Here is a 17,122-nt window from a genome sequence, read left to right on the forward strand (position 1 = left end):
CAGACAAAATAAACTTTAAAACCAAGGCTATATTTAGAGGCAAAGAAGGACATTACACAATGATAAAGGGATCAGTTCAACAAAAGGATATAACCCTTGTAAACATTTATGCACCCAACATAGGAGCATCTAAATATATAATGCAAATATTGAGGGACATAAAATGAAAGATCAGCAGTATACAGTCATAGTAGGGGACATCAATGGATAGATCATCCAGAAAGAAAATCAACAAGGAAACAGCAACCTTAAATGATATATTAGAGCAGATGAATATAATTGATATTTTTTAGAATACTTCACCCCAAAGAAGCAGAATATACATTCTTTTCAAGCACATATAGGACATTTTCCAGAATATACCATGTTAGGCCACAAAACAAATCTCAATAAATTTAAGGAAACTAAAATCACATCAAGCATCTTTCATACAACAGTATGACACTAGAAATCAATTGTAGAAGAAAATTGGAAAAACAAACAAATATACAGAGAATAAATAACACACTTCTAAACAATGAATGGGATAATAACAAGATCAAAGAAGAAATCAAAAGAAACGTTGAGACAAATGATAATGAAAACACAACATCCCAAGATCTATGGGACACAGCCAAAATAGTTCTAAGAGGGAAATTCATAGCAATACTGAGGCCTAATTCAAAAACAATAAAATTTTCAAGTAAACAATCTAACCTTACACCTAAAGGAACTAGAAAAAGAACAACAAAGCCCAGAGTAGAAAGAAGAAAATAATAAAGATCAGAGTGGAAACAAACAAAATAGTCTCTAAAACAAAACAATACTAAAGATCAATGAAACCAAGAACTGGTTCTTGGAAAGACAGACAAGATTGATAAAACTTTAACCAGACTCAGGGGGGGGGGGGGGGGGATCTAAGTAAATATAATCAGAAATGAAAGAGAAGTGATGACTGATGCCACAGAAAGAGAATTATACTATTTATGTAATTTTAACTAATTAAACAGTGTTTAATTCAGATTGTTTCCAACTATCAAACTGAGTTTCTGATGACTTTTATATTAATGTAAAATCTTTAGAAGTTTTGAAATAACATGAAAAACTATCCTAGCCGAAACTGGTTTGGCTCAGTGGTAGAGCATTGGTCTGCGGACTGAAAGGTCCCAGGTTCGATTCCGGTCAAGGGCATGTACATTGGTTGCAGGCACATTCCTGGTAGGGGGTATGCAAGAGGCAGCTGGTCGGTGTTTCTCTCTCATCGACGTTTCTAGCTCTCTATCCCTCTCTCCTCCTCTCCGTAAAAAAATCAATAAAATATTTTAAAAAAAAAAAAAAAAAAGAAAAACTATCCTAGAATACAAATTATACCACCTAGAAACCTCATTAATTACACTATATCAGTCTATTTTTCTTGTGACTATCCTCAAATAACTAATTTAATTATCTCAGTTTAGTGTATCAATGTAGAAGGGGATTCCTCCTTCCCATGCAGCAATTTCCCCCTCCTCCAGTTTTTCTGCTTTTGTCCATTAAGTATTAGGAAATGAAATCAATTCCCTATTCCCATAAGCCCCCAATCTTCATACCCCTATGCACCTCAAAATAGGAGCAACAGCAAGCCAGAAAGAAGAAAACCTGTATGCTTAGTTCTTCTCAGTAACATTCACTCCTGAATTTCCAATTGCTTTTATTTTTCTAGAATTCAGAAATGTGGTCCAGGGTGCAATGCTATAATAATGATGCAATGTCATTCTCACCTATTGAACAACCAGTTCAACTTCGTCTTCTGTCCAAAGCTAAGCCCCTTTCCCTCCCAAACCATAATCTCATCCATCATGCACTATATCCAGGATTGAAACATAATCCTGCTATTCTGCTTAGTCTCCTTCCCTGTCACAGAAGAACATCCAAACTTATCACAGCAAAAAAGTCACTTGATATGATCCCTTACCTTTCCTGTCCATTCACATTACTGTCCAACTTACAAACTATATCCTACACATGAAGAATAGTTTGCCAGAAAAGATCAACCTGTTTGGCATCTTTATGCCCTAATAAATATTCCTCTCCTCCTGTTATACCACTCACATACCTATTTTTATTGTAAATTATTTCAATACTAGTAGCCTGGGGCACAAAATTAGTGCGGGGGGGGGGGGGGGGGGGTCCTCAGCCCAGTCTGCACCCTCTCCAATCTGGGACCCCTCAAGGGATGTCCGACTACTAGTTTAGGCATGATCCCATAGGCCAGCGTTTTTCAACCGCTGTTCCGCGGCACACTAGATGTTGCCTGGTATGCCGTAGGTGCAGACAAGACAAGAATTTTATAATTTTTCACTATTTTGTTTACTTAATATTTCATAATAAAGTAATTATAAAATACTTTCTTTGTGTTTATTTGATTCCTATTCAAGAGAATTACTTTATATATAGTCAATATAGGCACAGAGTTAAATTTTTTAACATTTTCTAATGGTGGTGTGCCTCGTGATTTTTTTCATGAAACAAGTGTGCCTTTGCCCAAAAAAGGTTGAAAAACACTGCCATAGGCAGTTGGACATCCCTCTTGCAATCAGGGACTATTGGCTTCTAACTGCTAACCTGCCTGCCTGATCGCCCCTAACCACTCTGCCTGCAGTCCTATTCACCCCACAACCGCACTCCCCTCCTGGCCTGATCACCCCCAACCGCCTCTGCCTTGGCCCTGCCACCATGGCTTTGTCCAGAAGGTCTCCTGATATAATTAGCATATTACCCTTTTTTTTTTTTTTTGGATTTTCATATTACCCTTTTATTAGTATAGATATGTACACAGATACTCGGTTAATATTGACAACACTTGTAACTTATTTTAATATTTTAAAAATTATGAATGTGAACATCATTTTATTACACTTGAGGTATAGACTTAGTACAATTTCAAAAGTGTAGAACACAGAGCAAAATTAAAATTAAATAGAAAGTGCCAAAAAATTATTGTCTTTGACATTCAGCTATCATACAATTAAAATAAAGGCATTAGGCCTGGCCAGCGTGGCTCAGTTTGTTGTGTATCCTCCATGCACTGAAATGTTGCTGGTTCAATTCCCTGTCAGGACATATGCCCAGGTTGGGAGCTTGATCCCCAGTGGGCAGTTTGCAGGAGGCAGCCGATCGATGTTTCCCTTTCACATCATGTTTCTTTTTTCTCCCTTCCTCTCTAAAAATCAATAAACTGTTCTTTAAAAAATAAAGGCATTAAAGGAAACAATCATTGCAACAATGTACTTGAGCCGAAACCAGTTTGGCTCAGTGATAGAGTGTTGGTCTGCAAACGGAAAGGTCCAGGGTTCGATTCCAGTCAGGGGCATGTACCTTGGTTGTGGGCACATCCCCAATAGGGGGTGTGCAAGAGGCAGCTGATCGGTGTTTCTTTCTCATCGATGTTTCTAGCTCTCTATCCCTCTCTCTGTAAAAAATCAATAAAACACACTTTAAAAATATATAAAAAAAATTTTTAATGTACTTAATGTTATTCCTTTTAATTTTCTCTAGAATAAAATGGGATGTAACAAATGCACCTGAACTCAGAAATTAATGGATAAAACAACAGAAGTTTCTTAAGATACCTAAAGAATATTTTCTGTATAGCTGATCTGTTCAAAATTGAAGTGTCAGAGAAATGAAAATGCTTTTTTTAGGAAAATCAGTTCAGGTAATGATTAACCTAAAGAGATAAGTATTGTACATTCTCCATTTAATTTGGCTGAGTACTGGTTTAATATTTAAATTACATGTGCAATCATAGGTTCAAAGAGCATTCAATCCAGAAGAGACATCAGAGGCCCAGTTCAAAGTTTTAAAGATGAAGCAAATGAAGTCCAGAAAAATTAACAAGTTGAGTCACAAAAGGCTTCTTCTTACATGGGTATTTTCTTATTTTAGTGAGCTAATAAAATTTTGCTCCATACAACCACTGTTAGAAATATGTAACTTGTTAATTTTGTTACATGCTAAAAAAATATTTACCATAACTGTCTGGTTAGGATGAAGGTGGCTATCTTCCTCAGAGATTAAAATATCTCATATAGCCAAAACCGGTTTGGCACAGTGGTAGAGCGTCGGTCTGCGGACTGAAAGGTCCCGGGTTCGATTCCAGTCAAGGACATGTATTATACCTTGGTTGCGGGCACATCACTGGTAGGGGGTGTGCAAGAGGCAACTGGTCGATGTTTCTCATCGACGTTTCTAGCTCTCTCTCTCTCCCTTCCTCTCTGTAAAAATTCAATAAAATATATTTAAAAAAACAAGCCGAAACCGGTTTGGCTCAGTGGATAGAGTGTCGGCCTGCGGACTGAAAGGTCCCGGGTTCGATTCCGGTCAAGGGCATATACCTTGGTTGCGGGCACATCCCCAGTAAGGGGCATGCAAGAGGCAGCTGATAGATGACTCCCTCTCATCGATGTTTCTAAGTCTCTATCTCTCTCCCTTCCTCTCTGTAAAAAATCAATAAAATGTATAAAAAAATAAAATAAAATATTTCATATATACACACACACACACACACACATATACATATACATATACACACATACATATATATGAGGAAAATAAGAGGGTGCTGTGATTAAAATGGTTATTGGAACAAAAATCAAAAATGGCAAAGTGGGCAAGCTTATGACTTTTCAAAGTGACCTGACATGGTGGTATTGAACTGAAATCAGAGTGACATAAAATTAGCCATATGACAATTTCAGGGCCAAGCCTGAAGCACAGAGCAAAGCAATTAAGGTACTGAGACAGGCATAAGCTTGTTCAGTGGGTGTGGAGCTGGTATGGCTGGAACAAGGGGGAGGGTGCTGTGAAATATAATAAAGTTTGTGAAGTGGCCAAGGGCAGGATCACATGGCGGGAGCTAAGGAAAGGCATTTGAATTTTGTACTGAGTATGATGGAAAAACCATAGAAGAAGACTAAAGGGAAGAAACTAACATTTATTGAGCACCTTATACAATGCCAGATAAAATAGTATGTATAAATGTTTTTCCTAAGGACTCTATAAAGCTATATATGCATTCATGTAAATTATACCGTGAGCATTTATCACAGTCATTATCAAAAAATCAGTATGCTGTTATGCACAAACTAAAAAAAATAAAAGCCACCTTTCCTGTTACTACCAGTTCTCACTTGAAGGAGTCACTTATAAGTTGATTTGTCAGACCAAAGGAACCAACCAACCAATGTTATCTACTAGCATGAGTCATCTGGAAGAAAGTGCAAAAAAGGCAAATGAGGCTAGATGGAAACAAGGCAGCCAGCTATTCATGAGAGTGTATGACCCAATACAATGGAACAAACCAAGTAGAGAAGCAACAAATTAGAAAATATGCCCACATACAAGAAGCAGAGAGCCCAGGGATACAAAAGATTAAGTTATCTACTTAAAAGTCCACTCCAGCAAACATATAAACAGAGTGAAAAAAAAAAAAAAAAAAATACACACACAAAAGCTTCTAATATAAATTCTCTGTTCATGTCTCTATTTAATAGGGCCTTGACTGTTTTAACAACATTCAGAGGAAAATGAAAATCTTAATGTTTTAAGTATACTATGCTTGGTAATTTTTTATCTGAATTATAAAATTTTTATTTATAAATATTTCTTAAAATACCACTAAAATGCTGTGGCAATGATTTTAGTTCAAAGTTCTAAAACTGAAAATCTTATCTTACCTTACAGCAAATTCTGGTTTCCAGTAAACAGCTCCACTATTACCCTTCTAACAACTATCTCCCTCTGACAAAAAAATCCTCAATAAAAATGGGGAGCCCTAGCCAGTCTTGTTCAGTGGATAAAGCGCAGGCTTGTGGACCAAGGGGGTCCCAGGTTTGATTCCAGTCAAGGGCAAGTACCTCAGTTGCAGGCTCCTCCCTGGCTCAGGCCCTTGGTAGGAGCTTGTGCAGGAAGCAATCAATGTGTTTCTCTCACACTGATGTTTCTGTCTTTCCCTCTCTCACTCTACCTAAAAATTAATGGAAAAATTTACTCAGGTGAGGATTTTTTTTTAATATACTTTATTGATGTTTTACAGAGAGAGGAAGGGAGAGAGATAGAGAGCTAGAAACGTCGATGAGAGAAACATCGACCAGCTGCCTCTTGTACACCCCCCGCTAGGTATGTGCCCGCAACCTACGTACATGCCCCTGACCGGAATCGAACCCGGGACCCTTCAGTCCGCAGACCGACGCTCTACCACTGAGCCAAACCAGTTTTGGCCTCAGGTGAGGATTAACAGAAACCAAAAACAACAAAAATGAGGGGGGTTAGGGGGGAGTCATCTTCCAAATAATACCAAGACTTCTTATCCCCACATCTCCACTCCAAACACCCAATATCTCAAATTGTCCTAGATATTTTCACCAGTAGCCAGGAGCAGATGCTGCCCCAGCTGATCCTGACAGTGTTACCATGACCTACTCCTATTTCTTCCAACCCTGACCCTCCTCTATCTTCCAACTCTGTCTCATCACCACGTATCATTAAATGAAAATCTCATGCCACTGCCAACCTACACTCAACAGTAAAAATACAGGAAGTACCGGATGTTCGCATGATAGAATGTGTGTAGTAGATCAGAAGAGGTCAGAATTAAGAGCCAACCTGGGCCCCAGAATCACATGTACAGTAATGGCTGGTTTAAAGAGACAAAAAGGCATGGAGTGTGTGTATGCTCCGAGTCCTTTGGGAAGGCCAAAATCAAAGGGAGAGCGACAAAATCAGGATTAAAAGTCAGGCAAAAATGACATTATCAGTATCAGGTAAAAGCCAAGGTTCTAATGGGGTAGGAGGGACCTAAAAGGAAATAAAACTAGAAAGACTATGAGTATCAGGGAGCAAGTGGACAAGTCAAATTTAACTAGTCAAAGTCTCTGTTTCTTTTAATTCAGGTTTTGAGCATATTCATTGTCTCTGCAGACTCCAAAAGCTGTATAGCAGGATTCTGGGTTATCAAGTGAACCCTCACAATTCTTATAGTATGAGCCCAAGGGTCAATGAATTTGTAAAAATGGATGAATCCCTTTTCTAATGTTGTATATTTGAGTCACCCTGCATGTTTTTAAACAAAAAATAAGAGTATTAAAAATGTGTACCCCATATTAAAGCAAATATCATTTCCTGAAAACTTTCAGTATTTTTGCATATAGACACATCCTGTGTTATGTCATAGTATTGCTTAGTGAGAGTCCAAGTCAAAGTTTGCATAGTGTGTAACATGCCTATTTAAAATGACTGATTTGTCCACAAGCAGTACCCACTGAGAGCAGAGCAGTCCTGGAAAAAAAAGCCAAGATTCCATTCCAGAAAGCAAGAAAGGCAGCAACCTTTTTTCCTTGAAACATTATCAAGATATGACCAAATTCAACATAAAATATTACTGTAAGACAGCATATATATCAGACATAACAAAGCTCCACAGTACAGAGTATCATTTCAGAGTGAGCAGTAAAAGCTCAGTCACCAAATGTGGTGGTCTTAGGCCCTCTAGCTTGGGAATTCTAACCATCCCATTCCCTGCAGTTGCCACAAGAAGCCATGACAGGTTTACAGGAGGGGTGTCACTTTTCTTCCTGTCTCTACAGCTGTTCCTCCTGCAGCTAACAAAAGTACCAAGTAGTAGCTAGCATTCATTGCTTCCTTTGTGCCAGGCCCTACAATAACTGCTTTACATGCATCCACATTTCAATCCCCACAAATGTTCTATGAAGAAAAGTACTAATTACCCTTTACTCCCATTTTTCAGAGTGGAAACCGATTGGAATGGTTACATAATTTCCCAAAGCCATATAAACAAATTAATAAAAAAAGGTGACAGGCAGGTGAGCTCTTTTCCACTTTAATACCCTACAATCAGGGCTACGGCCAAAGATCAGGCACAGACCTACCTCAACCTCTTAGCTCTAAAAAGAGGCACTGCTCTCAGGAAACACTAGCGTCAGGTCACAGCAGCAGAAGTGAATGCACACAAAAACAGGTGCTACCTTTCTCTGAGGTTGTTCCAGCTTAAGTTAAAAGTAATAAGCAAAACTACAAAGCAACCCTTTGGGTAAACTAAACAGTCAATGTACAATTATAAGTGATACCAACTGCAACCAAGAGTGAAATCAAAAATGAAATCAATATTGTCTCCTTGGAGTCAATAATACATAATCATGTTAGGATCCATGCAATGTCAGAATATATGGTTCCACAAATCCCATTTTAATAAAGATTATCATAATTATTAAAATCAACTGCTAAACTATGAGCACTCCAATTTCCACATTTTTGACAAAACACCACCTTTGAAATCAGACACCATTACTTCTACACAACCAAAATCTTTTCTTTAAATTTGCAATTAATTAATTTCTAATGACCAACCTTGGATAGGACTCAAAAATCACCAGTCACTATCACTAAATACTTTTACTGGTCTGATGACCAATCATGAAACAGAACCAAAACTTATCATCATACTCACTGGCTCTAATTCTGCCAACAAATTATAGAAATACAAATAACTGCATGCAGGAATATACACAGTTCCAGCTCTTCAAAAACTAAAAAGCATGAAAGAAATTAACATAGTTTTCTCTTCTTTTGACTGTCCAGTGTGAAAGGAATAGAAAACATTAATAATCCTTAATTGGAAGCTTTGATTTTTCACAATCATTCCTTTTTTTTGAAATGGTAAAACACAAAATTCAAACAGTTCAAAAGGTTATGCACAAAAATAAGCTTCTCCCACATCTGGCCTCCGGATCTCTCCACCCCAACCCCAACCCCAAAACCACTCTTAGAGTCTCTTGTGCATCTTTCTGGAGTTACCTTAAACACGTAAGACAAGCATGCATACACATACTCATAACACACCCCACCATCATGTGCGTGTCCTTTCCAGTCCTCTCCGCCTTTCTAAGCTAAAATGGCATCAGAATACACAAGATCTCTAGTCTCCTCATTTTTTTTCACTTAAATGTATCTTTGAGAAAACTCTATAAAAAACACTAACAAGCCCTAGGTAGGGGTGTCGAACTCAATCAGAGAAGGGGCCAAAATCTCAAATCCAGCCTAAATTGCGGGCCGAATGGTTTACTGAACAGTCATAAACTGTCATTGTGATGGAAACACAGCGGAGTGCAGTGATGGCAGCGCGGTGCGGGCCACATTGCAAGGCCTGGCGGGACGGATTTGGCCCGCGGGCCTTGTGTTTGACACATGTGCCCTAGAGGGTTTGCTTCAGTGGATAGAGCATCAGCCTGCAGCCTGAAGGATCCCAACTTTGAATCCAATCAAGGGCACATGCCTGGGTTGTGGGTTTGATTCCCAGTGGGGGCTGTGCAGGAGGCAGCCAATCAATGATTCTCTCTCATCATTGACATTTCTATCTCTCTCTCCCTCTCCCTTCCTCTCTGAAATCAATAAAAATATATTAATAAATAAAATAAAATAAACACTAACAAGAAAGTCATAAGCATCAAATTGAAACAAGCCTGTAAAAGAACAATTCACTTCACACAAAACATCTCTCACCAGGTAATAAAACTGGTGACCTCTGCTGGCAGGACATAAGAAAGTCCAAAGACAAAAAATAATTCTGGGAGGGTCTGTTAGTTTTTGCACAAGAATAGAAAAACTATTTCCGTGACAGAGTAACAGACTCCACTCCTAACCTATATATGGTGTCACAAATGTACACTGCTTACTAAGAAAACCAGAGAAAGGTGACTTAGATAAAATCCACCACTTTAGTGGAGGCAAAATTTTTTAAGTATATAGCATATTACATTTTAATACTATAAACAGGAGCCAAAGAACATTGCCACAGCTACAAACACCTAAAAATTCATTCACACACACACACACACACACACACACACACACACGATAAATTTTATACCAATAAAGGGATAATTATGTAGAAGTAGAGAAAGTAAGATGTTATGGAAATTCATTCATTATCCCTACTATCTTATTTCAAAACCCAAAGTATTGCCTTACACTTTGAGTTAATGGCATCTGATAGCATCAAAATAGAGATGGAACAAAATTAGTACACAATTAAGCCTGTTCAAATGAAGGAGAAAGCATAAAACACCTCCCTCTAACCCATAATTTTTGTCTTATTAGCAGTTGAAGGTAACCACCAAAATAGGCTATCACTGTAACTTCTCTAACAATGTATCTGCTCATGCTAATGTCAAGTACTTTCTGACTATTATTCTACACAGGCTGTATATTTTTTAGTCTTTAAAACCATAAGTTAAGCAAATTTCCGTGATCTTCCTTTTTTAAAAATCACATAAATGACAAGAATTTGAGAATTTTAATAAATTAGTTGAATGAGCAAACTTTAGGTAGTATTTCATGTGATCCTCGTAATACATATTACTAGAAGCTAAATCACTTACCCAAATAACTAAAACCAGTTTTAATAAAAACTAATAAAAATTAATTTGCTTAATGGACCCAAGTTAAAATTTAAAATGCTTCCTACCATACAAGTAGATAAGCAGTAAGAATAAAAATAGTCACTGATTATTTAATTATAATGTCTTATCATTCAGTGTTCAAAAAGACTCAATGCAAGAAAATAAATTATATATAGTACCACCTTTGTTCTAAGGCACATGTGTCAAACACAAGGCCCGCGGGCCAAATCCGTCCCGCCAGGCCTTGCAATGTGGCCCGCACCGCGCTGCCATCACTGCACTCCGCTGTGTTTCCATCACAATGACAGTTTATGACTGTTCAGTAAACCATTCGGCCCGCAATTTAGGCTGGATTTTAGATTTTGGCCCCTTCTCTGATTGAGTTTGACACCCCTATTCTAAGGCAAAATAAAATAGATTGAAATTTTTACTTAAAGAGTAAAAATTCTTCACTGTTTTTGTTTTAAGATAATTAAAAAGTTAAACATCTTTTTCTTTTAAAAAAAAAAAGGTTTGAGAATAAAGAGTACCATTTCATAAGAATTATTCTATTAAGATATTGGAATGACCATCTTTGGCCTGTGCTCCTCATGTTTCTCTTCTGGGTTTTCTTTTAATTCTACCTCCTGAAAGAAACTTTCACAGCTACAGAGGAAAACAGGTGGCAAACCTCCAGCTTAAACATTCAATACCTACTCTTCCTCATTCATTCTTCAAACTATTCATTTCACACAAATCTTTTTCCTTAATCTGAATACTCTTTCTATTTTTACTGGAATTTAATTGTTGATCTTTCAGTATGACTCTTATAGTTTGATTATATCAATTCTGAGTTAATAATCTAATCCCTCAGAAAGCAGGTTAATATCCAACTCATTTTATTTGATGCAAATAAAAACCACACTTAAAAAAAACTTATATTTTATAACTCTAAACATTAAAAATTTCAGAAGGATATAAACAAATTAGCTGTGTTTCAAATAAATTACGCAGTTTTGTTTGTAACTACTAATAATGCAGCCCAACCTTACCATAAAATCCTACTGAAGGGAGATGGTCACAATGACATTCTTCTGGTAAATTAAACCCACTTACACAATATAATACATACATCCTATACTAAATGTTAAAACATTCATAGCAATGGCTCAAATGAGATTCCAATGTGGTCAGAATGCTGTCACACATACTAAAAGCTAAAAATAAAATCTTATTTAGGCACACCACCAAGAAAATAATAAGCAAAACAGCCTTAGAGATTAAAAATAAATACACAAAGTCTAAAATCTTAAGTTAAAACAGGCATAAAGATAACCAGATAAACCAACTTAGTGTGACATGACTTCCAACTAGAGAAGGTCTTTCACCAATGTGACTACCATTCTTGAATTAAGAAGACAAAATTATTCATTTTCATTTCACTCTAAATTTTCTTTTAATTCAAAATTAACAATTAAATGTTGACTGTCGTAAACCTAAACCTTGAAGGCCTAATTCAAAAAGAAGTTTCTGCCATATCAACAGACTGCAATTGTATTTTAGCACTGGCCCTTATAGAAACAATCCATTTAACATGAAGATGGTATGAGAGAAAGTCACTAACACCCTGGCCAATGTGGCTCAGTTGGTTGAACACTGCCCCAAGCACCAAGAGGTTGCAGGTTCTTTCCTGGTTAGGGCACATACCTGGGGTTGCCAGCTCAATTCCCAGGCGTGCAGGAGGCAGCTGATCAATGTTCCTCTCTCCCTCTCCCTTCCTCTCTCTAAAATAATCAATAAAAACATTTTTGAAATACTATAAAAGAAATACTATAAAAGGAAAAAGTCCAAGAAATATGACATGTAGTTGTGATAATGTGACACATACTCATAAAACAATAAATAATTATGAAGTTTGTGATAGTCACTAATCAATGGAATCTCAGAGAAGAAATATCCTGAGTCAGAATGGCCAGAAAAATCTTCATCGAAGAAGTGGGACTGAAATCAGGCCATCCAGAGGACAAATGGAAGGAACAGCATGCGCAAAAGCAGAATAATGAGTATGGAAAACTGCAGTATTTGATAGGCAGGCAAGAATCCCAATTGGAAAGGAGTGGGAAATTAAGCTGAATAGGTAGAATGGAGCCTTAAAAGCCAAACTGAAGCATATGAATGCAATCCAGTTGGCAAAGGGAAGCCATTATGAGTTCTCCAGCAGTGGAAGTGACATGATGAAGTCAGTATTTTAAATAAATTACACTGTCAGTAGTTACAGAAGATAGGATGAAGAAGAAAGGCTGCTCAAAGCAACCTACTAGAAAATTAATGCAATAACCCAGACTGAAAACCATTCATTCATTCATTCATTTTTTTTCACTCACTCACTGAGAAGACAGTAGACTAGTAAAAGCACTAGCTATAAAACAGACATGCTGGGCCTAACGCCACTTATCCCCCGAGCCTCGATTTCTCTGCTGTTAAAAACCAGGGTATCTATCACCCACTCAGTTTGTCACAAGTACCTGTCAAAGCATCTGGGTAATCCTGACTATTAGAACTCCAACAGTAAGTAGTTAGTATTATCACTGAATTAAGAATAGTAAAAAATGGGAAGTGAAAATAAGACAAGGCTCACAGATATTTCTGAAGAACAGAACTTCCAAGTAGAACTGTCTTGACAGCAGCTGAAATATGGAACAAGAACACAGATGAAAGGTCAAGGCTGGAAAAACAATAACCCACTTGAAGTAATCACTCCAATCAAAAAAGCAGATCCTCGGTACTGCCGAATACGGCACTGAAACACAAACAAAAATTTTAAAGTTGGAAAATATTTAAAATGGTACAAGTGGAGCCGAAACCGGTTTGGCTCAGTGGTAAAGCATCGGTCTGCGGACTGAAAGGTCCCAGGTTCGATTCCGGTCAGGGGCATGTACGTTGGTTGCGGGCACATCCCCAGTAGGGGGTGTGCAAGAGGCAGCTGGTCGATGTTTCTCTCTCATCGATGTTTCTAGCTCGCTCGCTCTCTCCCTTCCTCTCCGTAAAAAATCAATAAAATATATATTTTTTAAAAATGGTACAAGTGGATTTAAAAAGTCCACACCCAAGTGACAGAATAGCAACAAAGGCATGCAAAAGATGTACCACTGCCGAAACTGGTTTGACTCAACAGTAGAGCGTTGGTCTGCAGACTGAAGGGTCCCAGGTTCAATTCCAGTCAAGGGCATATACATTGGTTGCGGGCACATCCCCAGTGTGTGTGTGTGTGGGGGGGGGGGGGGTGTGCAAGAGGCAGCTAGTTGATGTTTCTCTCTCATCGATGTTTCTAGCTCTCTATCTCTCTCTCTTCTTCTCTGTAAGAAAATCAATAAAATATATTTAAAAAAAAAAGATTCACCACTGTATCTACACCAACCACGTAACTTGATATTACTAAAACCCAATCATCTAATTCTTCAAGGTAGGTCTTAATCACAACTTATAGAAATAAATTAAGCCAATTTTATTTCAAATACTTCCACAAGGGCCTCCGGAAATAAAGCTGCCAAATGCTTTCTATGACATTATGCTCCCACTGAAAACAAGTAACAAGCAAATAAAATGATACAAAGAAGCAAACTTCAAATCCAAACCCATCATCATCATCCCAAACACCTCACATTTCCATGATGCTTACTGTATGTCAAGTACTGTTCTCGGCACCTTACACATACACCTCTTCAATCCTCTGAACTCTACAGTCGACTGTCCCCATGAGGAGGAAATGAGTGCGGCAGGAGTTACTCCCCAGGAAGTCACTTGTGGTGTGGGAGAGTTCCTGAGTTTGAACCCAGGCTGTTGGCCTTGAGGACCTCTGATGGAATCACTCTATTACACAAGATACAGATGTCTCTTATTCAAGGAATATGTACTCTGAGGGTACTTTTATTTGCTTTTCCTTCTTAATTATAGGCATGGAACCTCATTTTCTTATTTCTGCAGGTCTGCAAGCAGTAGTACTTGGAGTGGCCCTTCACCACAGTCAACATTAAGGAAGAAAATACAGCAGTTGACAACATTTATCTTACTAAACAGTACTAGAGATTTAAGCACGATGATGTTTGAATCCCATGAGTTTTATTTATCCATGCAATCACTTGACCCTATTAGTAGAAATACACAACGAAGAATTATAAACCTGCTTAGAAACACTAGTTTTTGCAAGGATATCTACAGAAAAGACAAAGCTGGGAAAACCTGGTGTAGCCACAGCCACCTAGAAAGAACACGGAGAGGGCGGACTGTAGTGCATCATTTGATCATTTTGAGGCCTTGGACAAGTAAGTTAACTTCTCTGCACTTCTACCTCATAATCCACAAAAGAAGCCCAATACTACCCACCTCAAAAATGGCACAGAAAGCATCTCTCTCACCTTTCCTAGAGCATAGCCCCAGCAGAGTCTCTTTCCACTGGCTCTTCTTAACAGGGCAAGTCATTGTATTCAACTAGCCCAATCCTGTTCTAGAGGTGGTGAACAGGAACTTCTCCAGCAACTCTCACACAGCTTTCTTTAAATTATTTTTTAATTTTTTAAAATTCAAATTTCTGTTGGTGATAGAGCAGGAGATACCACCATGGTGGTCTCCAAGCTGGACCATACCCTTATTAATTCTTTACTGCACAGCCCTGAGGGCCTACCCTTCTGTTTTATGGGAATGCATAAATGTCTCCATGTTAGCTGCTGTTTTCTCTCTCTCTCTCTTGCATTTCAGTAACATACTGTAAATGTTATTTGTGAAATGAGTCAAATTCACTTGTATTAGAAAAAATACAAAGTCCCAGACATTGTCAATATTTAGCCATCTCTCTCCCCTGACTTAGCACCATCCTAGTTTCACTCAATTCTTTTTATATAAATACAGAAACTGAACAAGCCCAACAAATTATTTCTATGAACTTCATCAAAATGTCAGAAATAATGCTGTAGTAAATTGTGGGAGGATTCCTGTCAGCTACTCATTTAACCAGACTGCTTATATTTCATTGCAACATATAAACATGCATTCATTCAACAGGTTGCTGTTCAGAAAGTCCATCAGTTCACATATTTTCTCATTAGTAGCCCCTACGTTTACATGAAGGGTCTACCCTTCCTGCACATTAGCTTGAAGGCTCCCAGCACACAGGAAGCAGTTACTCCTTGTGCTCTTGGTAAGCAAGCATCATGGCATCATGACAAACCTTAATTAGATGTTGAGAACACAAGTAACAAATTCCTGGGCACATGGAAGAAGTTTATTAAAATGGTCAACACTTCCTTGAAGCACCCAATGCAAAAATACAACCTCCACCAAAGGCCACTTCATTTACAATGTGTCTCCATCATTTGATTAACCAAATGTCCCTCCATTAACTAATGGTGAGCTAAGCAACAGTTTTTAAGTCATTAATGAGTCCCTTAATTAAGTTCCTTAATAGTAAGAAAAACTTTTTCCTCATAAATACTGTTTTCACCCCAGTACAGTTTAGTACTTATCCCCTATGGGTCTGATTCTAACTACTCAAATGGCAAAAAATAGTTATTTACGGATTTAATGGTAGTGATTGCATACATCAGACAATGCATGATAAAAGAACTGGAAAATATTATATTCAAAACAAGCAGGAAAACCTCAACTTAAGAGCGAGAAACATAAACAACGCATCACTCACCTAACCACTCTCAGGCACATTTTCTATCTGCCGCCCCTCCCCCACGGGTAAATGCTCACTATTTTCTAGAACCCTCAATGGTAATTTCCGAAGCTTGCCTGCCATTAACTCCCATGATACAACCCAACATACACACCGTTTTTCATGGAGACAGAACTGCTCTATTTCCCTAGACTATAAACTTAATAAAATAGTGAGAACACAAGTCCCAAGAAGTCAGGATTACTAAAATACACTGGTGTAGCACTGGTCTGATTCGACAAAAATGAAAACGAGCCACACTGGGCTAGCCAAAAAGTCACTCACTGCCTCTTTCAGCATGTAACCAGGACATTTACTACCGTGTGTTTTAGGTGAGCAGAGGAAAACACCACGCGGTGTCTTTATATTTTCCAGTGAGATAAAACGGTCTTTAGGAAAAAAACAGGGAAGGAAGATTATTTAATTGCATTAGGGGGAGGGGAAGGGAAGACAAACCATTTAGAGACTAAAAATAGCCCACCAATGCACCCACCACATTTTATTAACAAGCTTGTTCGGATCAACATGAAAGTTCTTGTTTGGAAAACAAGGAAGCCCATAGTAAACTTCCCCAAGTCCACACTGTAAAACCACGTAGGTCCCAAAACTATTCACCCTGGTGCCTGCACACTGCACAGTCCATGGTGTGAAAGGAAACTCCAGACACTGAGAAACACCTCGTTTTTTAAAATTAGGTTCCAACCCTTGTCAACTTACAACCCCCCAACTATCTGGGGAGGTGACCAGACCCCCGAACAGGGCCACGACAACCCGAATGTTAACAGGAAACGCACCATCTTCACAACCTAACATTGCATCTGGGTTTTAGCCCTGCAAAAAGGGATGCCTGCTTCAGCCCATGAGCAACTTCCAAAAACACACCGAGCATGTTCGCACACGCACCGCTCCCCGCGGGCTGCCCTGGAAAAGACCAATCTCCCCACTTACACACAAGTCCGTTTCTGCTCAAAAAAGAAAAAGAAAAAAAGAA

General features: G+C 38.2%; 1 protein-coding gene and 1 pseudogene across 4 annotated transcripts in view; one reads left to right on the forward strand and one right to left on the reverse strand.

The window, feature by feature from the left end:
- The window catches only part of TBL1XR1 (TBL1X receptor 1), a 153,394-nt gene that overhangs the window by 135,056 nt on the left and 1,216 nt on the right, over positions 1-17,122 (reverse strand). The window lies entirely within an intron of this gene.
- Positions 12,384-17,122, forward strand: part of LOC118722367 — a 40,267-nt pseudogene continuing 35,528 nt past the window's right edge.

The sequence above is a fragment of the Pipistrellus kuhlii genome, unplaced genomic scaffold, assembly GCF_014108245.1.
Source record: "Pipistrellus kuhlii isolate mPipKuh1 unplaced genomic scaffold, mPipKuh1.p scaffold_m20_p_2, whole genome shotgun sequence".
Lineage (NCBI taxonomy): Eukaryota > Metazoa > Chordata > Mammalia > Chiroptera > Vespertilionidae > Pipistrellus > Pipistrellus kuhlii.